We start from the raw sequence: 24,883 nt of genomic DNA, 5'->3' as shown, positions 1-24,883 counted from the left end.
AAAAGGATGAAATCAGTACCAATTTACTGATCATGGACAGCAGTGATGTATCTCTTCTTTCTGAAGACATTGTGGCCTATAGTCATGAGGAAGTTAATGATATATATTAGACCAGTGTTGGTACACAAGGCGCAAGTATGGGCCATGATAATTTTGACGATGTGTCTTATCCTAGGACTGGTTTTTTCCACTCTGGAACAACTGATATAGTTCAGAACCAAATTAAATGAAGTGTGGTTAGAAAAAGCAAGGCAAGCTAAGTTGATGATTCAACAAGCCCGGCCTCATCTTCAATAAATTCATGACACTCACCACTACATGGATGGTGACAAGCAAAGGTTTTCTAGTTCTGAAATTTCACTCAATGTTGAACATTTCAGTGGTAGAGATGTAGATTTAAACGATGATACTTGCAGTGAATCATCTACTCAAGAGTTGTCTTTGATGGGTGATGAAGGCATCTACAGTTCATCATTAGATTTGTCATAGATTTCATATGGTATGGCAGTTGTTTATTTAATGGTTGGTGATTTAGTTTTCATAAATTCTTCAGTGGTTAGTGGCTGTCTTACTTGGGTTCCATTGCACTTCCACATCTGTCATGGTCTACAACAGCCATTGAGTTGCATGGGAGTGTGTGGAGATATGATTCGTTGTTGGGTAGTATTAATGTGAAAATGACATGTTTCCTATTTATGGGTATGGTGACACTTTCAACATCATTCTTATGGCTGCCTAAGTTACAATAGAAGCAGTTGGTGGCCTAATGAGTTGATCTGGATGCATATTCAATTTGTTTTTCACATTTTCTTGACGGTCTACTTATACAGATGGATGACATATGATGATTGTATAATGACTGATGTCTAACTTTTTTCCCGTAGCCAGATGAATGGATTGTTTTGGGATCTAGGTATTGACATGATTGGTGCACTATTTCTAATGGATCATGATGAGTTGCTTCACAAGTTGGGGCATTCCTATTTTAGAATATAGCACCCTCTTGGGAGCAACCAAACTAAATAACATTAGAACTCATATCTCCTAGAGAGTCGAATTTTACTCTAATTGTCAATGTCCTAGCCCTTCTTATGCTTTCACTTGCAAAACACCCTAAAAAGTAGTATTGAAAATATATAGACCATTTATCCTAGTGTTGCCCATAAATAAGTAAATTTTCCCTCCATTTCACTCATTAGGTAATTAGGCATTGTTGAAAACCTATGCTCCACAAGGACGTGTCCCCTAAGTATTGGGGATGGTACAGGGATGTGGGGATGGGAATTTGTCATCCCAAAAAGCATCCCATTTTTGCCAAACAGAATACCACCCCCCGAAATACCACTTTGAGAGCAGCAAGGCAGGGGTATTACTTGAAGTCCCCGAGACAGCTAGGGGACAACTAGAAGTCCCCAACCTATCCCAGAGACTTCTAGTTGTCCCCCATGGTTCAAGCCATTTTCAGATTGCCAATGTTAAAAAGTAAGGCATTTTTAAATTTGAGAAAAAAAGGCTGGTTGGTCCTCAATGACACCTAAAGCACATTTTGATTTAACAATGCTAAAACCTAATCTAAGCACAAAATTACCAAAAACAAAAAAAAACATTTTCACATTTGTAGGGAAGAAGAGCAACAAGAGGAGTGACACCTAAACCACATTTTGATTCAACAATGCTAAAACCTAATCTAAGCATAAAATTACAAAAAAAAAAAAAACATTTTCACATTTGTAGGGAAGAAGTGCAACAAGAGGAGTAGTTGGTCAAGGAGTGAAAATAGTTGAAAGAGGAGGTTAGGACATCAAATTTACTTGACTTAGACCTACCATTCACTAGTTATGGACAGTTATATATTATTGTGAACTTCAATGTTTAGTGTTTAGTAGTTTAGTTATAGCATTTACGTTAGAATATTTTGCATCATTTCATGGTTGAGATCTGGAGCCTTTGGGCCTTTTAGCCATATGCATGCTATATATTGACAATGAAAGCATTTGAATTCAGTTATTCTGCTTATCGATTCAAATGTGAAATCTCAATTTAAGTTTAATGCTATGTATTAAGCTTCTAAAATGTCTATAATGAATGCTTTATCAATGTTATGATATGCATATTTGAAGTTTCTCAATATTCCCTATTTTTCAATAGCTGTCCCCTACCATCCCCTAAAAATTGGCCCTAAACCATATGCGTACAAAAAACTCATCCCCATCCCCAAAACTTTGTGGAACATAGTTAAAAACAATTGGTAAAACTCCACTACTCCAACACCTAGGTAACATGCAACGAAGGCTAAGTTGCCGGTACAAGTTTGGCTCCAAGTTTGGGTATGAAGGACCAATTCGCCGGAATGACAAAATTTTGAGAAGGGATTTGGCTTTGTTTGGGTTCATTAGTACAAAAACATGTATAATTATAAATTATATGTGTGTGTGTGTGTGTGTAATAATATATATATATATATATATATACACATACACACATATTTGCGAAGACTAGAAGCGTGAGTTAAGATTAGAATGTCACATAGTATCATAAACACATTTAAACAACAAAAACACCATAATCTTGTAATCGTAGCATCATGAATCATGATCATACCATCATTGCATCATATACTTCAACATCAAAGATTCAAAACAATAAAAAATTAAATCATAACATTAAGTTCAAATATCATTGTTTGAAGTTCAACTAACATATTAAAAATTTATTGATATTCTTCTTCTTCATCATCTTATTCACTTCCCTTTTACAAAATTTCCTCCTAGAAACATGTTTAGGTAGTCTTAGGCGGTCTTAGGTAGTCTTAGCCTCTTTGGTGGTCTTAGGTGGTAGCAATTCTCAAGTCTTCGACTCTAAGAGTAAGTTTGAGCAATTTTGGTTTCCTAGAAAGTAATGTTTGTCTTGGGTGTGAATAAGTGGTTGAGCTAAGCCTGTCAGGACTATAGAATCGAAACCAAGTGATTTGTGAGGTAATGAGTTAGAATCATTAGAAAACCCTTGTTCTAGCTTCAATTTGACCTCAAAAAGCCAAGACAAGTCTTGAGAGATAACACTGCCAAAGGCATGTTGAATCTTGAAATTTGGCTGAGTGTAGAATTTTTTGAAAAGCCCCAAAATATAAAATCTGCATTTCAACTCATGTGAAGTTAAAACCTATCTCAAACATACTGACAATATTAACACAAATAGAACTTATACTTAAATACTATAGTTGTACAAATCCTCCTGCCCTTGAGCTGAAAAGATGACTAAGTTCAATATTAGTTCAATTGGTTAGTGATTGCTCCGCCCAGTATGAATGGCAAATGGGTTGGTTCAAACTAGGTAGCTGAAAATCGAACCCTGTCAGGACCAGCAGTCGAATTGTACCAAGACGGGGACCAATTCGAACTTTGCCTAGTTCAATAGCCAATATGGGCGAACTGCACATCTTAGAAGGAAGACATTAGGACAAATGCAGCAAGCAAGAGAACAAGATCTAAAGCATTAGAGGCCACCAATGACATTGAAGCATAGAATTTATTCTCCATTGTCATTTTCATTGCTTTTCCCTTGCTGAAGCTCTTAGACATATCCTTTTACAGCCATGGCCTAGCTCATCCTTTTCTATTGCTAATTGTCTTTAACTCATATTAAATAATCTTAACAAAATTTAATGAATCAAATCATATATGGAGCATGATAAAAATATTTGTAAATGCATATACAACCATGCTTGGGTCCTCGGTATAGAGAGAAAATATACAAACAAGAAAGAGTTGGTTCATCCCATAACAACCCACTTCGCAACAAACTTTATCACATTACAATATTTACTTCAATCAAAGGTTGCTTTGAATCACCTATTAGTTAGTTAAGGGGGGTGTACATCAACATATGCTAAAACCAATCCAAAGGTGGACATGGTTGAGAGGATGTTTATTGAGCATAGCTTCCTCCTTTCAATGAAGGGATCATAGAAGCTAGTTCATATTCGATATTTACATTATTTGTTTGTTAATATTTACATTCTATTTGTTTGTTTTTTTGTGTGTTTAACTTTATACGGATAATTGCAGTTCACTGAGAATTTGGTTGTTCTCCTTCAAGTTTTTGATATAGGGAGAATCCCACAATAGACTATATATAAAGCTAGTAATAGGATCAAGGAGACCATTGGGTCCATTTATGTTGAGGTTGAGGATAACAATCATTCAATATGAAACGTCATCAATTGACCATCGCACCTTCAACTTCATAAGCCCCTCCATGTGGCTACCTATTTCCTAAATCCAGCATTCCACTTTCATCCAGATTTCAAGGCTCATGAGAAAGTTCTATGTGGGCTCCAAGCAATCATAGAGAAGATGGTACCTGATCCTCAACATAGAGCAAAGATAGTACCTAAGGTATCTAAAGACTTGCAAAAGGGATCTTCTTTGCCTTAGACATATGCAAAACAAATCAGACAAAATTGCAGCTAAGAATATTAGGGACATTATTAAATTTGCAAAATTAAAACAAACAGAAAAAATCTCATTTTTTACACTAATGTTGAACTTGAAACTCAAAGTTAGACAAACTGAGTTTTTCCCCTCATTTTAAATGCAAGGTTGGAAAGGTTCCATGTTAACATGTCAGATTTCAAAAGACTCCAATTCAAGTCTTGAGCCAACCATGAAAATCTTCACAGTCTGAGGATAATTTTTGGAGTTGCCAAATCCCAAAACAAAGCATGCCAAGTCTGATTCTTGTAACTATAGTCACAGTTATGATAGATGTAAGGTAATAGGTAATCACTTGTTGTTTGCTTCCATTTAATCAGACATTCATATTGATAAGAGTTGGTAAGTAAATGTTATCTTTCATTGCGATCTGAATTAGATTTCCAATTCCACTGTTTTGGAACTATTATTTTCCAATGGAAACCCTGTACAATATGGTTAGCACTAACCTTGAATAATTTATGGGAAGAATCTTGAATTACCAAACACATAGGTGGATGCTTTTATAGCAAAAAATTATCTTTAATGTGAAACCAAGGATTCAAATACTAAACTCTGCAACAGTCTTAAGGCACATAATATACTTCCCAAGTGGAAATTCAATTGCCATATGTGAACACATAAATGGTCAGATGCATAAAATACAAACTCTGTGAGTACTCTCCGAGTTGCCAAGTACTCACTATGTTTTCTGCTGGGCAAGTTTTCAAAAGTTTTTACTCTTGTGTTTTATGGATGGAAAAATAAAGTGGGTAAAAATGTTGTCATGGCTAAAACACTGCTTAAAATGCGGTTTTCACATGTTTTTGCTATAAACCATGGATTTTCTCTTTTGAGATGTCATTTTTTATTTTAAAACATTTGTAATTAAATTTTACAAACAAAAATATGTTTTTTTTTAACTTTTTTGTCAAGCATTTGCCAAGTTGAGAATTTTAACCTTGCCATGTACTCTCTAGTATGAATCTGCAAACTATGGTCTAATAAGTGTCTACTTTTCACCCAGAATGATTTCATGTAGCCCCATTTCATTATGAAAATTGGCATGCACAGTCAAAAGTGTTAAAGTTCTGATAGCAGCAAGAGAAATTCTTCATGCTGTTGGTGATCATCATATTTATGACATCCAAAGTTTTACATTGGTTAAGAAATTTATTGTCTCTACCATTCGACTTTTGCAGATGAAGATTAAGCATTGTCAGCTCATAGCGTTCATGTGGATTGTACCACTGGTGGAATATAAATTGTCCCTACCATTCAACATTTGTGGAGGAAGATTAAGCATTGCCAGCTCATAGTGTTCATGTGGCTTGTATCACTGGTGGAATGCAAAACATCTAGAGTAACTGTCGTCGACCCCTTGTATTCCTTGGGGTTGTGTTTACCTTATGCAAAAGGTCATTGTAATGTTGTTACACTGGGAGATATCTTAAGGTTTTTTGTTTTTATCCATTAAGTGATTTTGAGAGCCCTGTTTTGCTGTTCTTTCATGCATACTCAAATGTCAAATATAGTTTCTCTTTTATAGACATTGCTCAGCAATACATAGTATTATTTGTCGAAGTATTATCTTGAGGGATCAGTTATAGATTTGACTTCTGTGATTCAAAAATAAGTATATGTGCTGTAGATGTCTAATATCATAAAGACATTCTACTAGTGACTATTTTGTAATAACAGTCAGTTGAAGAAATCATTCTTTCATATAAGCTTGTAAGCTTTGTATTGAATCTTCAGATTTATAATAAGGGATCTATATTTTTGTTGGCTGGGTTTTCCACCCTCAAGCTGAGGGTTTTCCCAGGATAATCTCTAGTGTCCTTTGTTCTTTTGTTTTGAGTTTCAGTTATTGCATTTTTATGTATTCTGGTTCAAAACTTACAAGGTATCAGAGCCAGGTTTAAGTTATATTTAGAACCAGAATTATTGAAGCAGGCAAAGCCATCAACTAAGAGCAGGAATATGTACTGAAGTCCAAGGATAGTGTCGCTATGCTGATCAAGGAGTATTAAAACTTAGGCAGCCTCTTCCTGTCACTCTCAAGGAAGAGCTTGGTGAGAGGGAGTAAGGGCTGCACTAGCAGAGAACAATAAGATCAAGAGTGGCTCTAAGACAGTTGCTGAAGAGGAAGACAAGGAGAGTGGCGTGAATGACAAATGAACCAGAACCCTAGATAGCCAGGAGCACAGTGTTAATGTTTTAGCTTCAGTTGGATTGAATTGATCTAGGGTTAATCCCCAATGGTCGTTGATAGACATATATATGTATGTACATATATATGTATGTGTTATATATATATATATATATATATGTGTGTGTGTGTGTGTGTGTTATATATATATATATATATATATATATATATAGTTGTTAATAATGTCTAATGAAAATTAACTTTCTATAACCAATATTGATTAACATTGAGACATGTCTCCTCATAAGATATGTCTCTTCTACTCCTATATATATGCATTCGGATCTGCACTTGGAAAACACATACCAAACATGGCCATGCAATTACATTTGCAGCGATCTTGAAATTAACATGGTATCAGAGCCAGACTACAAATGTAAGAAAATGAGTGATGCAACAGATATACAGACCAAAAAGAAGCAATACATATCAGTCAAATGGAGGAAGCACAGACAATGCTTGCAAACTGCTTGAGTGAAAGTCTTAAATAGTATGTCAAAGGTTTTGAGCTGGGAAGAATACAGAAACCATTAAACAAATCAATGAACTAAATTGGATTGCTTGCTTTTGGTACATAGAGTAGTGCAAACCATTACAAAGGGATTACACGTAGCTTCTCAATACATTTGCACACCGTGTAAGCAACATGAAATGTCTGCGTAAAGATCAGATCAATATATGTTTAACAGGATCAAGGGATCATCAAACAGAGATTGGATCAGCTTGAATTTGAGATGTGTACAATGAGAAGAGGCCACGAGCTGATTGCTGTGCCAACTCAGTGAGGAGAATTGTGATTACAATGTAAATGTTGGTAGTGTTACAGAATGATGTAAGGCCAAATTGGATCCTAGTCTCACTTTCTCCTTCTTTCACAATTTAATACATTTATCTACAGAGGTGGCGGCTAGCTTGTAGGTTTCAACTATACACCTTTTCAATTGCATCTGCTCAACAACTTATAACCCCATTCAAACTCGGTGTATGCTGGCGTTTTAATCAAATAGTTGACATACATGTGTTAAACCAGTCCGTGCATTTATAACTTTTATGTCATGGATGGCATTACTCCCAAGCACTCCTCTGCACCATTTTCATTGAAACATCGCAGGTTGTATAAAGAGGTGGCTAACTGTCACGTTGGCATGTTATGTCAATTTGTTTGGGTGTTGGCTTAGCAGCCTAGGTGCTGGCTTAACAGCCTAATGGACATTGAATGGAGACCTTCCAACCAAAACGATGCATGCAGGTTGAAAAGTCGTGTCACTTCAAACAAAGTAATTCACCAAGTGTTGACAAGGTTCTGTTGATAAATACTACTATTAATAACAGGCGATGATTGTATTGGTGTGATGACCCCTTTTTCAAAATTTTAACCTGATAATCAATTTAAGGTATAAATTAGGAAATCATCAATTTAAATTAGCCTAAGATCCTTTCTACTATTGAGATGTTTGAGGAGTTTGAGCATTAATACTAATTTATGGGTTTCAAAGAAGATTTCTTCTCATAGTGTCAGGCAATCTTTCTTCCTCAATATGATTATTCCGAGACGGTAGAATGACGGTGCGGAGGCGCGTGAAACAAGGTCCAAGCGTATCCGACAAGTCCTCGAAATTACTCCGCCTTTCCTCCCACCAACTCCCTATCTCAGAATTTCATAGCTCAGAGAAAGATACAATCCTTTCACACTATACTTCAAAATACTTCATAATGTTATTCAAGCCTTTATGATATATATATTAGTGTACGATACCAATATCCTTTGATTGCACATAATTTGTTAATAAGTTATGTATTGTTATCTAATCGAACATATTTCATCATTTTATATATATATAAACTTACTGACATGTATTGATTTCATACTATTTAATATGTATTTTCATTTCCATGTGGAATACTTATTAATTTCAAACTATAATTGAAATGGTTTTGAACTGGATTCCAATATTCATAATTCGCAATACACAATACACATAGTTCATTGCTAACACCATATGACATGATTCAACAAAGATAGTTTATGTATTTATATATATCTTTTAACATTATTGCATCTGCTATTCACAACGTGCAAAGGATCGAATGTACCTATACCCCTACCACGTCTTGTCGGCAGTATCCGTGCCGTGTATGATGGCACTCGTACTCCTCTGTACAATACCAATGTTGCTGCCATAAGGATGACTGTCCGTTTGGCAGTGTGCTTATTAGCTTTATCCGGATTGCAGATGTACTACTCTGTCAGCGTAGCCTTGCGAATCAGGTTACAATGTGATGTCTTTGAAGTGATTATATATACCCCACGTCCATCCACAGAATGTGAAATATTTTTATAATGTATTCAACATTGGGTTTTTATATATCGTTCCTTCTTCTCCTGAATGCGAAATATTGGTTAAGCCGCTTGATGCGATCCTTGATTCGTATTTTTTTCCATCCCTAACCCTAATACGGGTATGGGTAATTATATATACTCAGTGGGCACGAGAGTGAAGACGCATCTTATCACTACAATATTTGTATATACCAATCTATTATATTTATTGAGTTAACTTAACCATATTCATGTAGTAAATATTAATAGTAAATATTAATAATCAGATGTAATCATTCAAATAATATTTAGTAGTTTAGGGTTTTAAAAGGAAGTTTGCTAATAATTAAATTAGGTTTAGGTTTGAATAATTATAATATTTATAATGATAGATGTACATATTAATGTATTGGATTAATAATACATTGATAATCTATATATGTTTAGAGAGGGTCTTGGAAATAATAATAACAACACTTGGAATATTTCAAAGTAGTATTAAAATAATATTTATTTTGATTGAAACAATTTTAAATATTTAAATTTATTACATTGCAACAGAAATACATGTTAATCCAGGTTCATTACAATTGGGCCAGGCTCCGTTCATATTCCCTCTTACTTATGTGAAAGACACACATGACTGTGCCTCTATGGTGCAGGGCATTGTTATTCATAAACATGCTTTCAGTGCTGAAAAACAGATCCGGCTACACCTTGAATGTAGACAAAATAGTCATCACAGGTTCATAACAAGAAAGAATTAAGGTGGCTATGCATATCCCATAGTGATCTTTTGAGCAGATTATCAGGAGTACTGTATAGCAATCTCCTTATGATGAAGATTGCAGCGCTGGATTGCTTCATAGTGATCTGCTTGTAATGACCATTGCAGCACTTTATTGCTTCATCTTCCCATGCATACATTCTATATGATATCCACTATCGTATATGTTGGTTAATTATAGAGGATTGAATGGTGTGATATATACACACATCTTTTCTGAGGTTGAGTCTCAAACTGGTGGAAGCAGTTCCTCAAACAAATGGACTGCAACTGACACATGGGCTGTTGAACAGTGACTATAGTGTCAATCTATTATTTGAAATGGTTGTGTTCACTCAGCATTCTTCTCCGTGTGATGACTTCTATTATTGGCTGAACATTTTTTTTGAGAGTAATGGGAAGTCATGCATCTCTTTCAAGATGTGGATATGAGTAATGTTTTGCTGCATATACGGATCGGAGAAACGCTTATAGAAACTTTTTTTTTCTTTTCTTTTGGATGAAAGCTGAGGATTCTCCTATAAAATGTCCACATTATGGATCTATGCACTGAGTTGGGCATTTTTTCAGTATCGTAACACTTCTCTTTGTGAAGTTCTATTGGTGCGGGAGCGCTGAGTAATGTGCATGGATGAAAGTCAAATAGATGGAGTTAGTTTTCTGAAAAATTGATATATGTTTTGCCTTTTGAGAGTTAAGAAAGTATATGAAGGATGTGGCATCGAAGAGAGCTGAAAGAAAGTTCACCCAACCTCAATCTTATATTGGTGATCTATAATTGTGATGGAAATTAAAGTTTTGAGTATTCTATTTTGATGTTCAAAATGAATGTGTCGGAAGATATGGATGTTGGAAAGAGGATGTCATTTTCCTTAAAATGTGATAAGAATAATATGTTTTAAAGGAAGAACATACCACCAGTGATTGTAAAACACGGTATATATTTGGATAAAGTTTGAAGAGCATATGAAGATCTGAATATGCATTTGGAATCTGGATACATAAAGCAATGGGTAAAGATTCTCGGCGTTTCAGGATTCAAAATATTGGAGCACTCATTTTCTTTGGGGATTTCAAGACAGGTCTAATGGTGTGGAATTCATATCATTACAAATGCAAACTATCTTTTGTGTACCATTAAGCTGAGATGCTAGAAGAAACATCATGTTAGACTCTCACATACATGTAGAAATGACTTGCATCAGGAAGTTTTTTCCTTATCATTTTCTCTAGAATAGTGAGATAAGAATTTCCTAAGCATTATATCTTGAGTATTACTTTATTTGCATATTATAGTCAATCTCTTAACTATATTAATGCTTGTAATATAAGAGTCATTTTCTTTATCATGCTCTTCTTCTTTTCCATGATCCCCAAGGATGATTCTTTGGAACAAAAAATAAGAACAAAAAGAAGATTACCATATTTGATGTGATGCAAAAGGGTTCGACAATATAAGAGTGGGAATTTTACATTGTGGGGGGAATAATAACCAATGTTCCATTCCTATTTGAACCATTCTTTAAGGGGAGATGTCTCAAAAGGCATTTTCTGATTTGACGCATATGGAACTTCATTGGATCAAGGATGTTGATGTGCAAATAAGTATCTATTATCCTTGAGTATTACATTTATCTACTCACTCTATTCTCTATCTTAATTATACTTCTATATATACTATAATAAAAAGCCATTTGCCTTAATCTTTTCCTTTATGTCTAAGGAAATTCGTGCAAGAAAAGAAGGTTGGTACTTTACACATGCTACCAAATATTGTGCAGACTCAATCTTATGATAGTAGCTTCAAAGAAGCTATGATCTATAATTCATTAATCATTTGATGATCAGGCTGTAAAAAGTGAGGCTCTTAAAGTGAATATATTTGACAATTGAGATTATGAGTATCCTTCTATATTAAGAGGGAGTCTAAAAATACATATGTGTGATTGCATGATTTTGATGGGCCTATACCTATGTACATGATGAGGAAGTGACGGATTGTCACCAGAAAGTTGAAGATTGATATCAGATTTAGAGGGAATCCGTCAGTTTATCACAGACATCCTTGGATGAAGAGAGCTTCTAAGGGAGCAACTAGAGGATCCAACTTCCTAGAATCTTTGTTGAAAGGAAGAATTTTGAGGTACAATTCCTTGTTAATGAGTTCTTCTCTACGAAATAAAAGTTTGAGGTGAAATTCCTTGTAATGCATTCTTCTCTGTGAGAGAGAAGTTTAAGGTGAAAGCCCCTGTTCCACCCTCTAGGAGAAGGTATGGTGTATCCACCCTCTGACATGGTTCATGGTGGATATCATGTGAGTTTCTACATGATTTTGTTGGAAAACATCATGAGAGGTGATGATCTCTCATCGATGTTTGTGTTGTGAGGTCGCTATTGTAAGGTGATCATCTTAACAATGGCTTGACCTATTATCATGATGGACTACATTAAGTTGTCCCAGAATGTGTCAAAGATCATGATGACAAACGTATCATGATAGACTACATTAAGTTGCTGTCCTGGAATGTGTCGGAGATTGTGATACTACATTTGTTGTTCTTGAGTTCTTGATCTATTATCATGATAGACTACATTAACTTGTTGTCCTAGAATGTACCAGAGATCATGATAACTAACGTATGACGATAGACTACATCAAGTTGATGTCCCAGAGTGTGTCAGAGATCATGATACTTGTCATAATGGAGACTACTTTGTTGTCCATGAGATCAAGGTTGTTATCTGATAAACTACATTCAGTATTGTCCCAGAGTGTGCCGGAAATCAGATAACTCATATCTTTCTAAGATATGATATTCTTGTTAATAGGCGTCTTGGTGTTGATGTTAGTGCTTGTATCACAAGAATGTGAGGTTGATAAGATTTCTCAGAATCAGATCACCATTTTGTGGGATGGTTGTGTTGTTTAAATCCTTCCTCGCTAAGAGGGAGTGTTGATGATATAGCATTAGTCGGATTATACCTAATTTGATGAATATATGTTGATATCTTTAAATATGTCATTCCAAGAATATCATATTGAGATGATATCTCTCTATATGCTTGAGAACATAATGTGTTCTATAACAACCCTCAATTGCTAAGAGGGAGCGTTAATGTTGTAGCTTCAGTCAGATTGAATTGATCTAGAATTAATCCCCAATGGTTATTGATATACATATATACATACATATATATAGCAGTTAATAATGTCTAATGGAAATTAACTTTCCATAACCGATATTGATTAACACAAGAACATGTCTCTTCTACTCCTATATATATGCATTTGGATCTGCACTTGGAAAACACATACCAAACATGGCAGTGCAATTACATTTGCAGCAATCTGGAAATTAACACACAGGGGGTTTGAAGTTGGGGTAGAAACGGACGCTAGGATGTAAGAGATGGGACAGTGGAGGATTCCATTGCTAAAGTGTTGAAAATATTGTAATTTGGGTGCTTGTTCAATGTGGTTTAAGTTTGAACACAGTGATTCAGCATCGATTATGTGGTCGAATATGCAGGAACGTAGCTCCTGTCTTTTAAATGATCTTGTCAAAGGCGACACAATTAAGCCTCTGCAGGAAGAAGATCTAGACCAACTTTCTCTTTGGGGGTTCCACAAAATGCAACTCTTTCCTATATAACTCCTCTTGAGAATTTCCTGTGTCATGCCCAGCAATGGCAGCTCAATTCTGAACAGACTATTCATCCAGATGTTTCTGTAATGTATGCTGATTTGAGGGAGAAGTTGAACAGGATTCTATCTTCTGAGTACTTCACTGTGATCCCTGAGTTCCAAACCTTCAGTCAGCAAACAGCAGTCCCTGCAGCCATAGCTACTGACCAATATGTTACTTAGGCATTGGCTCAAGACAGTTCTGCAGAAGGGACCATTTATCACGCTGAAGCTCCAACAATTTACTATAAACCAAAGGGAGCTGTGTAAGCACTGGTATGATTTCAAAATCCTATTACTAGCTTGAGTTATTGCTCCCCAGCTGACTCATTCTTCCATTGGAGTGCTTCTCTTTCATTTTAGTGAAGATGGAATGTTATGGCTTCTATATAGCCGGACAATGTCTATTTAATTCCAGAAATTCAAACTTATTTGTTGCAATTGTATCTTGGTATCACATGAGGATAAAGAAAACTCTGATCAGAAGTTCTAGGACATTGCTCGGAGTCACTGGCACTCTTTTGACATATATTTGATGGTTCAGAATTGCCGAGGGGTTCCAAATGAAGGATTAGCGCCTCTATTCTTGATGCTTTAGCTACAACAGTGATACAACTTTGTTTGCTGGCATAGGACTGACTAGAAGCTCCAGAAGAGGTTGATTTGGTAGATTTCATACGTGCTGCGCATGCAAAGCAGTCCCAACTGATTTTTTCCTTTCTAATCTATTGACTTTGCTGCCAACAAAGGAATGATTGTTAAACAGACTTAATGGCACATTTGAGAGATAAGTATAGGCGCTCTTGTAGTATTTTATGTTTGTACTTTTGATTAATATTCGTGAAATGATTCATGCAATAATATTGAGAATAGCGACTCGTGTATGCTTTTAGCATTAGCTAGTTTAATTCTCTGAATTGTTATTAATGTCACTTGGTTGCAGGTTTGGATCAAGGAGCATAATAATGTTAAGTAGATTACATTTTTTCAAAGGGGCTGTGAGTTTGCTTTGGCTCCAGGTATGATGATGAACTAGCATCCCAGATATTTTTCACAGTAGGACGCTAACTATGCCTGGAATAACCGAACAGTATAATTAGCCATTACAAGAGAAGAGAAGTGATAATTATGTTATTGATTCATTAATTAGTTGAGAAAATGCCTGTTTTGCATCTGATGAATGTATACCATGGGCTATGGCTGATTGACAATTGTCTTTTGTTTAAAACCAAAATGTAACTACTGGGTGTGACAAAGGAGTGCGCATAGTTAAATCTGGTAGGCAGGCGCAACTGAGCTGTAAGTCAGAGCATATATAATCAAACAGGGTATTATTTATTATTTAATTATCTATAGAATGCAACTGAATAGCAAGGCAGAGCAATTACCACAATGAAGGCTGAAGTTCAAATTCGAACCAGGAACAGCCAGACTAATCTAATGTTGAAAAGGGGACCAAAAATGTGCATATCCTACATGCCCCTTAGTCCCCGTCTATCTAGATCCTATAGAAGACAATTAACCATTTTGTATCGATCTTCAAAGTGAGTGACAAAATACAAGTCCAAGATGGAAGAAAGAAATGCCCTTGAATGGTGGCATCTAAGGCAGAAGTAGAAACTTCAAGGGCAACTCGACAAATAATTAAAAAATGAATCATGAGAATTATCCCATTTGGAAGAAAATTCAAGTGCGTGTATTGGGCCAACAGCTCCGCCCTAAAAAGATTGTTCGATCCATTCGGCATGCCAATAGTTATAGTTTAGCATTTGGTGTACCAATCAAATTGCAAAGATGTTATTCATTATGTTGGAATTTAGTATTATAAGAGTCAAATTTCCATACCTTTGGATTACTCAACATCACTATTAATCTTCTGTGTCTGTTAATTTTGTTTCTCGCCGGCGGAAATAGAGTTGAAGATGCGTCTCTTCATGTATATATATACATAGAATATGAATGAATCTCCGGAGTGTATGATACAAATATTTACAGAGACCCCTAAAAAAATCTATCGCGTGCCCTTTTTGGCTTTTGCTGTTCTGGATCTATTCCATGTACTATATTTTGGGGAAAGTAAAATAAACCTTCGCTTTATGAGAACATATACAACCGAGTCTGTAAGGTGCAGATTCACTCCCGAGTACTTGGAGTGTATTCAAGCCGTTCCAAACAATGTTTTTGGTGAATTTGGGCCAACTTTGGAATTCTGTTTTATTATTTTTGCCTACTTTAAACCCTTATGGTTAGATGTGGTATGCCCCACTCAATTTTAAAACCTCAAGTTTACATTGGTTGAAGTAAATGAATTGAACTACTAAATGATATTTTAAAATTAGAATGGGTGGAATACAATTGTTACTATTTGTTTTATATTTGCAAAGAAATTTTTTTAAATGTTAAGATATATTCTACAATGGTATATTATAATTAGTGACATTAATCTTTAATATAAATAATATTTTAAAATAATTTGAAATAATTAAAATAAAATATATTTAAAATTTTAGATATTATTTAAATTTAAATTTAAAATTGATTATTATTTGCTTTGATATCTATATACTTAATTAATTTGATATTTGATTTGATACCTATATACTATGTTCAAAAGGTCATAAGAGACTTCTTATGGTCTAATAGAAAAGGTAAAGGAAGAGACATGTTGTTAGATGGAAATGGTGTGTGAGAAGAAAGGAGATTGGAGGAGTAGGTCTAAAGGACCTTAGATGGTAAGGAATTGCCCTTGCAACCAAATGGATAGCCAAGGCTACCCAGGGAGGAGAGCCATGGAAAGTCGTAGCCCATAATAACATAACTAGAGGCTCACCTAATATTGGTAAGACATGAAGAGGATTGCATAAGCATGATCTTTTCTCAAGGAAGTGAAAAATTAGCGTGGAATGGTCTCGAGTATTTCAATCAATATGGAAGAGTCGAGAACATGTGAGGCACTTGATATCAGGGAATAGTCTGCTAGATGAAGAGTTCAAGGTATATGGAGAGAGATCATTATGGTGAAACTTAGAGAGAAATGGAAAACCTCTTGCCTTGTTACAAGGATGTTCATCTAGATGGTGGTCCAAACTAGGCATTAATAGTCTTGGTGATTTCATAATTGAAGGTAATCTCATCAGTCAATAGGATTTCAGTTCCATATATGATATCCCCATCACTCAAAGGAGAACCTACTCCATGCTGACAGAGGTATAGGAGAATCTTAAGCTACCCAAACTTTGTGGAGAAACCTTAGATACGTTACCCCTGTTGAAGTGGTTTGAAGGATCCCTACTATATTCATCCAAAGCCAAAACTATTTATAATCTCTTAACTGACTCCTCTGTCATCCTTCATCATCTCAATCTCAAATGCAACTTCAACTTCCCCCCCATAAATGGACTAAAACTTTGCACAACCTCTGGCATCGACCTATTAAACCCAAAATCCAATGTTTCTTCTAGCAACTTCTACACAAATTACCCTTCTCTAAATTAAATGGTGACCCATATCTTTGTCTTGTCTGCCAACAACCTAAATATGTTTCTCGTGTCTTTTTTGAATGTTTGTTTCCTAAGGAGATACGAGGTGTTTTTGGTTTTGATATGGATCAGGATCTATTTGTTTCTGATATTATTTATGGTGATCTCTCTGATATCTCAAAACAACTTAACTCCTTTGGTATGTGAGATTTATCCTCTATTGCTTTAGCATATCTGGTATTAAGAAATGAGGATGTATTTAAAGGTAGTCATAGGGTTCTTTCGAAGTCTTTATGGAGACTCATTTATTATCATATTTCTTTACAAGTCACATTAAATTTTCAGGTTAAAGATCATCAACTATACTAAATAGTCAAAGATTGGACCAATGTTCTTAGGAAGGAAAACATACAATATGAGATACAAAGCAAAGAGAAACCAGAGTTTGATTATGATTGTAGAATGAAGCAATTTCTAGAAATTATTGAGAAGAAGATGAAGAGCCTCCTCCTCCAATAGAGGCATCGATTAGACAACTATGGTGTGAGATAGAAACAATAAGGATATTGAACCTATAATCCAACAAAACACTATGAAAACAATTGGAATAGTACAACCAACTGACAACACTAGAGCTACAAGACCACCTTTGAACCGACAAACATATGTGGGTAATAACAGAGTTATGCCCTACATGGTATTGGGTGCTCCTTGTCTACCTGCCCTTCCTCCTTAAGCATGGTCCAACAATCCCCACAATGTCATTATTGATGAGGGTCTCAAACTTAGATGGATAGAGGGACCACTACCATGGATTGCCTAGTTCAAGCTAAATGATTGAGTTATAAGCGGTCAAACTTAATTTTTGTCATAGCTTAGTGTATTGGTTGTCGTAATTCTATATGGGCTAGTATAATTTTGTGTCCTTTTGGTATCTGATAAACTCTCAATAGCACTATGGTTGTATAAGACTATTTAAACGCTTTATAATTAGTAGAAAAAAATCAATTGAACTGTAAAAAAATAATTACCTGTGAATTATGTTTCTATGGTGAGTGAAGTCACATTTGTAAGTAGGATATCCCTTCTCGTAAGCTTTAAGGGCATGCCAATGATGGATGCCCTCCCAACAAGGAACTCTTTCACTCCCCTAGAAGGTGATAGGAGCTTTATCTAAGATGTTAATAAAATATCCTAGAAGGGTTGCCCTTGTTGGAAACAATTATTCAATTGTATGTTGTCTTTGATGTTACACAAAATGTCAAAGCCTTATCGAGTAGTTAGTGTTAGTCGAGCTCACTTAGGCATTGAAGATAGTTTTTTGTGTATGCCAAGCGTTCTAGTTATAACCAAGTCCAGAGTTAGTTCTTACCGAGCTCACTCAAGCATTGAAGGCAGATCTTGTGTTAACCGAGTCAGAGTTAGTTCTTACCAAGCTCACTCAGGCATTGAAGGTAGATCTTGTGTTAACCGAATTTACTCAGTTACCAAAGGAAAGTTAGCATGGATTCTGTGTTGACTAAGTTCACTTGATTACCAAAGGATAGTCAACACAAAGTCAATATTGACCGAGTTGGGTCAGTTAACGATGGATTTTCTTGTGTTGACCAAGTGCTCAATTTCGTATTAGTCGACTATTAGCATATTGAGTATGATAGATTTATTGGTTAATGCTAGCCGACTTAAGGGATAAAAATTGTTTGATTAAAAGTGTATTTAAGCTGACTTGAAAAGGTAAATCATATAAGTATAAGGTCAAGTTGAGGATTAAAGGATGTGAGCAAGGAATTGAAGAAGATGATTTAAGAAAGAAAATTGGAATGATACCTGTAAGAGGACATAGTATCCAAGTTGATCGAGTTGCAAAGAACATTCTGATCAAAGAGGATCAAGTAATCAAACCAGAACTGAGATCTGAATCAACAAATTTAGTTGCATCGGTAATTAGGTCAATCCATTGTTGCTCTTTAATAATTGTAGCAGTGAATCAAATCTCCTAATAGAGTTAGCTTAACAACTATTTGGCAAATCCTCTAACAAGGTGGCATTTCTAGATTGAAGTGTCTTAATACATCTAACAAGGTCACTCCTAACAAGGTGAACTAAATCCTCTATGTCATGTCCCCTTTTCAAATAATTAAAAAATAATAATCTTTGCTAAGGCAGGCAGGCCCAAGAAAGTGAAGTTTCAGAAAAAGGGGGTTAATCTTTGGAAACCGTTGGACTAATAAATGAAAATTATTATTAAAATATGTTTCATTAACCTCTCTTGGACGTGAATTATGGTTATGCCCTCTTTTAAGGGGTTTGGAGGCATTTTGGGTGGATTCCAAAACTTGATTTTTGCTCATTCTTTGTTATTCTTCAGAGGCTGCCAAACCTGTGGAGAAGGAGACCCAAGAACAAGAGTTTGCAGGTTTCCAGGGAGACCCTAGAACGGGAGTTTGTAGATTTCTAGGAAGGCTAAGGATGGGAGTTTGAAGCCATTCCATGTGCATGCTCATACAGAGTTTGCCTTTGTGCTGAACAGTGCAGATTTGTGGGTTTTCGGGTGTGTTTTTTGTATGAGTTTGGTGTTTTCAGTTGAGTATTTCATATCAGTTTGGGTTGCTGTTGTATTTCAAACTTTAAGGTGTTAAAATAGAGCTAAATATATTTATTGGGATGTGATTAAACTTTTGAGATAGATTATAAGAGTTTTTGTGGTGTTTCCGGGCATTTTTGTGTTAATTTCGGGAGCCCGATGAGCATAGTTTTTGTCCTACATTTGAGAACTGTTGTGTAAAGGCTATACGGATCTGGAAATGTCATTTTGTAGGCTGTTATGCTGCTGAAATTTCTGTAAAAATCTCCATTTTCAGATTTATTAATAATAGGTGAAGCTGTGAAGCTTTTGGCACAATTTCTGGCATACCCAATTTGGGGTTTCTTGAGAAATTTGGTGGATCTTTGTGATATTAGTTGTTTGATCTTGAAAATCTTATTAGAGGTTATATCATACAAAAGCAAAAAAGGGACATTTCAGTGGTATCAGAGCCATGATCTTTCTAGCCTAAGGGTTTGTAGAAGCTTGCATGTCAGTTTTGACAACTATCCAGATCTTGCATGTCAGTTTTGACAACTACCCAGATCTTGCATGTCATAATTTATGATTGCATGTTGCTTCTAATCAGCTGCATGTCAAAATTTATGGTTGCATGCTACTTCTAATCATTTTCATGTTAGGTCTTAGTGAATTTGGTGGTTGTAGAAGTTTGCATGTCAGTTTTGACAACTACGCAGATCTTGCATGTCAGTTTTGACAACTACCCAGATCTTGCATGTCATAATTTATGATTGCATGTTGCTTCTAATCAGTTGCATGTCAAAATTTATGGTTGCATGCTACTTCTAATCATTTGCATGTTAGTTCTTGGTGAATTTGGTGGTTGCATGTTGCTTCTAATCAGTTGCATGTCAAAATCTATGGTTGCATGCTACTTCTAATCAATTGCATGTTAGTTCTTGGTGTTTGAAGAAGTTATATCCTATTGGGGTTACACTCTACTTTATCCAGAATGGACAGGTATAGTACAGAGTCTCAGAGGACACGATCTTGGACAATTGATATCTAGAGTCAAAACAGTAGAAAGGATGGTTATTTAGACATTCGAGATAAACTTATAAAAATAAGCCATGACATGTTTGAACAGTTGGTTGAGCACCACCGTATAATGAATGACATGTTGTCTGACCCAGCTAAGGTGGATAAGTTGACTGGATTTCTATTTGGCAGATTTTCTCACAGGGCAGATGACACAATTACCAAGAACTTGCATGAGGAGTTTGAGAAACTAGCTTATAGCCAGACAAAGGTCTCAGATTCTACTCTGCCACAAGAGGTAGTGGGTTTAGATGATGATTATGAGGATGTTGTTGTGCATGATGGTGAGATACCTGGTAGAGATGAGCAGACATTGAGCATTCATGACTTTGCTGAGAAAGAGTACCAGGCACAGTTAGATGCTTCATCACATGAGGTTGAGGCAGGTAGTACTTCACATGATTTGTCTAGCCAGCTGAAGGTGAACAAAGATAGTATTGTGACTTCATTATCTCATCATGACAGGATGTAGGATATGATAGAGGATCACATTCAGATGATTTAGTTACAAGGTAGACATAAGGGAGTGTAGGCAAAGTCTCCTTGTGTTGACTTACAAGCGATTAGGGAAGCAATGGGAATGATGAAGTTGAGTTATTTACATCTTCTATCAGATCGTGACCATCTTCTTAGCCTTGTTGAAGACTATTCAGATGCCTTGAGGAGGAAGGAGGAGGAAGTTGACAGGCTTTCTCATGAGCTTGAGGACACTCGAGCTCCATTGGCATTACAAGACTGGGAGAGACATGGGGATAAGCATGGCATGGAATTGAGTTTAGTTTCATCTTGCACTCCTAATACTCAGCTTTCTGTGAATGGTAGATCATATGTGGACATTGATAATGTTGCGAGTTCATCTTGCATTCACATCCAGGATATAGGGATAATGTCAGACAGGTATGTGGAATTAGTTGGTATTGGTCATATTACTCAGGTGAGGATTTTGCTTGAGTTACGTGTTGATTATAGTTTACGAATATGGACTCAAGATTTTTGTATTGGCATTTGGGATTCAGATGACTGGAAATCTTTAACACTTTTTGGTAGCAGTGATTGTTTGGGTGCTATCATGGATTTGATTAGCAGATTACACAGTGTTGTCTTTTCTTGTGCCAGTATCTTGTCCGATGTTGGTATTAGTTTTTATACACCGATGTTGGGCTTTGTTCATATATCCAGTCGACCATACTTGCTGGAATGTGTTGATGATATTTCATATTTGGAAGTGTGTATAGATGAGTCCCAGGATCATATTGGCATTGATGACATCCAAGAGGATGCAATGGGCAGTTTTGAAGACTTAGTTTCCTTGGGTATAGAGAAGTTGGACAGCAATGCTAATGTTTTTGATACTCCGTATATTGATATGAGCTTTAGATTTGATTCATAGGATATGGATGGTAATACTCTAGAGACTAGTAACTTTGAGGATACTCCTTTAGACAGTGCATCAGAGGAGGTTTGTAGGAGACAGTCAAGCCAGTGCCATCATGTGTCTAATCAATTGAGAGTTAGTGACCGAGACATTGCTATCACTTGCCAGCATTTCGATGCTGCTCGTCAGTTGTTAGTAGTTTATGGATGGGGTTCTCCTACTAGTGATGAGCAGGAAGGCAGTTATCTTTCCTTGATAGAGATCCACTCTTTATGGGAGGCTATTCGGATTTTGAGACAAAACTATATGCAGTTGGTAGCCGACAGAGATTATCTTATGGAGTGGGGCAGTACAGCATATGATGCATTGTTGGCCAAGGAAGATGAGGTGAGTGAGCTTACTGAGCAGCTTGAGGTGACTTCTGAGATTCTTGAGAGTAAACAGTTGGCTTTCAAGGAGTCACAGTTTCATTTGGCTAAGGTGACCATGGAGTTAGAGCGACTACAGTCTTTACCTGATTCTATACAGTCACAAGCTGTGGTGTTTGGTGATCCGAGGATGTCCATGGCCGAGATTGTCAGAGACAGTGGAGATGGGGATGCATCCATCCTTGATACTAACATTGGCATATCAGGTTCATTCCCACTAGAGTCAGGTTCAGTTGAGTTGGGTGTTGTAGCAGATTGTTGTATGCCTAACATGGTGGTGGCCTCTAGTACTGATGGCACGAAGACTAGAGATGTATCAAAGATCATGTGTGATGTTGGTGAGTAGGCAATTGGCATGTTTCCTGCTAGTAATACTACTCCCTTGGTGATATCTTCAGAGGTAGTAGTCAGTTCCAACATGGTTAATGATCAATTGCAATTAGTTTCATCTAGATTAATGTCTGAGCCACTAACTGAGATTGGTGAATTCTATCGGCATTACACTGTGAGGTAGGCTCATCAATTTAGCTTTGATGACCATGTTGATGAGATGATGATACAGAGATGTACTTTGGTTCCTAGTGCTTATCATCAGTTATGGGACAGTTTGATGCCTCAAGATGAGAATTGTGATGGGCATGACATGATGATAGGTTCTACAGTTGACAGCTTGATAATATGTGACTTAGAGCAGTAGTTTGGGAGTGATGCTTCAGTGGGTGTTGTTATTGATTCTACTCCTTTGGCTATGACATCTCCTGACTTAGCTAGTGATCAGTCACAGTGGGTTGTATCACTTGTTCATGTGCATGGGAGTTATGGTTATGAGATAGTGGCTGGTGATTTGCAGAGTTGTGTTGACTGCAGGAGTTGTACAGTGTGTGGATTCTCCATACTTGGTACAGTTTCATTCGAGAGCGTTCACCATTGTTGCAGAGTTGGATTGTACATTCCATATAGGCCAGTGGGATGCGTTGATGGTATTTACTATGTTGGTAGTTTGATTTGTCCACTTTACTTAGGTTTTGATGTTCTAAGAGTTTGTGTCTCATGGGTTTTTGACTATGGTAGTGGTGATTTTGGAGTTTGGTTGAGCTATAATTGTCAGTTTGATTATGGATTCCTCTTGGTCATATTGCAGAGGATATTGCAGGAGCCTGTGTTAATTGGTAGTAGTATAGTTCATGACTACATTTGGGATCTAGGTGGATTGATTGGTTTATTGTTCAGCCATTGTTGAGGACAAGCAATGTTTGGGAGGGGAGGACTTGTCATGTCCCCTTTTCAAATAATTAAAAAATAATAATCTTTGCTAAGGCAGGCAGGCCAAAGAAAGTGAAGTTTCGAAAAAAGGGGGTTAATCTTTGGAAACTGTTGGACTAATAAATGAAAATTATTATTAAAATATGTTTCATTAACCTCTCTTGGATATGAGTTACGGTTATGCCCTCTTTTAAGGGGTTTGGAGGCATTTTGGGCGGATTCCAGAACTTGATTTTTGCTCATTCTTTGTTATTCTTCAGAGGCTGCCAAACCTGTGGAGAAGGAGACCCAAGAACGGGAGTTTGCAGGTTTCCAGGGAGACCCAAGAACGGGAGTTTGCAGGTTTCCAAGAAGGCTAAGGATGGGAGTTTGAAGCCATTCCATGTGCATGTGCTCATACAGAGTTTGCCTTTGTGCTGAACAGTGCAGATTTGTGGGTTTTCGGGTGTGTTTTTTGTATGAGTTTGGTGTTTTCAGTTGAGTATTTCATATCAATTTGGGTTGCTGTTGTATTTCAGAATTTAAGGTGTTAAAATAGAGCTGAATATATTTATTGGGATGTGATTAAACTTTTGAGATAGATTATTAGAGTTTTTGTGGTGTTTTCGGGCATTTTTGTGTTAATTTCGGGAGCCCAATGAGCATAGTTTTTGTCCTACATTTGAGAACTGTTGTGTAAAGGCTATACAGATATGGAAATGTCATTTTGTAGGCTGTTATGCTGCTGAAATTTCTGTAAAAATGTCCATTTTCAGATTTATTAATAATAGGTGAAGCTGTGAAGCTTGTGGCACAATTTCTGGCATACCCGATTTGGGGTTTCTTGAGAAATTTGGTGGATCTTTGTGATATTAGTTGTTTGATCTTGAAAATCTGATTAGAGGTTGGAAATATCATACAAAAGCAGAAAAGGGACATTTCACTCTAATAGGGTCACACCTAATAGTGTGTTTTGTAACCTTTAACAGGGTTGGCTCCTAATAGGGCTCACTTTAGAAGAGTGAAAAACAATAACTAGTTGTAATTGGTGGTTTTCCCAAATTGGGTTTCCACATTAAATCTTGGTGTCTCATGTGTTCATGTTATTTTCTTTATGTTTCTACAAATAAGTTAATTAAGGTTAATCACATTTAATATATTAAGATTTGCATGTTTAGCGTTAAACAGGTGATAGTAATATTTTTAGTGTTAACTGAGTGATAGTAATATTTTTAGTGTTAAT

The 24,883-nt window shown here is 36.2% G+C and overlaps 1 protein-coding gene across 1 annotated transcript in view; it reads right to left on the bottom strand.

Moving 5' to 3' along the window:
- LOC149568408 (RING/U-box protein) overlaps nucleotides 1-15,551 on the bottom strand; it is a 155,161-nt gene extending 139,610 nt beyond the window's left edge. Inside the window, exon 1 of the mRNA XM_089821330.1 lies at nucleotides 15,319-15,551. The gene's annotated coding sequence lies outside the window, so the exon portion shown is untranslated. The remainder of the gene's footprint in view (nucleotides 1-15,318) is intronic.
- Between the last annotated feature and the right edge of the window lie 9,332 nt (nucleotides 15,552-24,883).

The sequence above is a fragment of the Cupressus sempervirens genome, chromosome 3 (assembly GCF_028749045.1).
Source record: "Cupressus sempervirens isolate cs-2001-9-10 chromosome 3, ASM2874904v1, whole genome shotgun sequence".
Taxonomy (NCBI): domain Eukaryota; kingdom Viridiplantae; phylum Streptophyta; class Pinopsida; order Cupressales; family Cupressaceae; genus Cupressus; species Cupressus sempervirens.
Note: the sequence above shows the minus strand (reverse complement) of the source record. Positions and strands in the feature narration are given on the sequence as shown.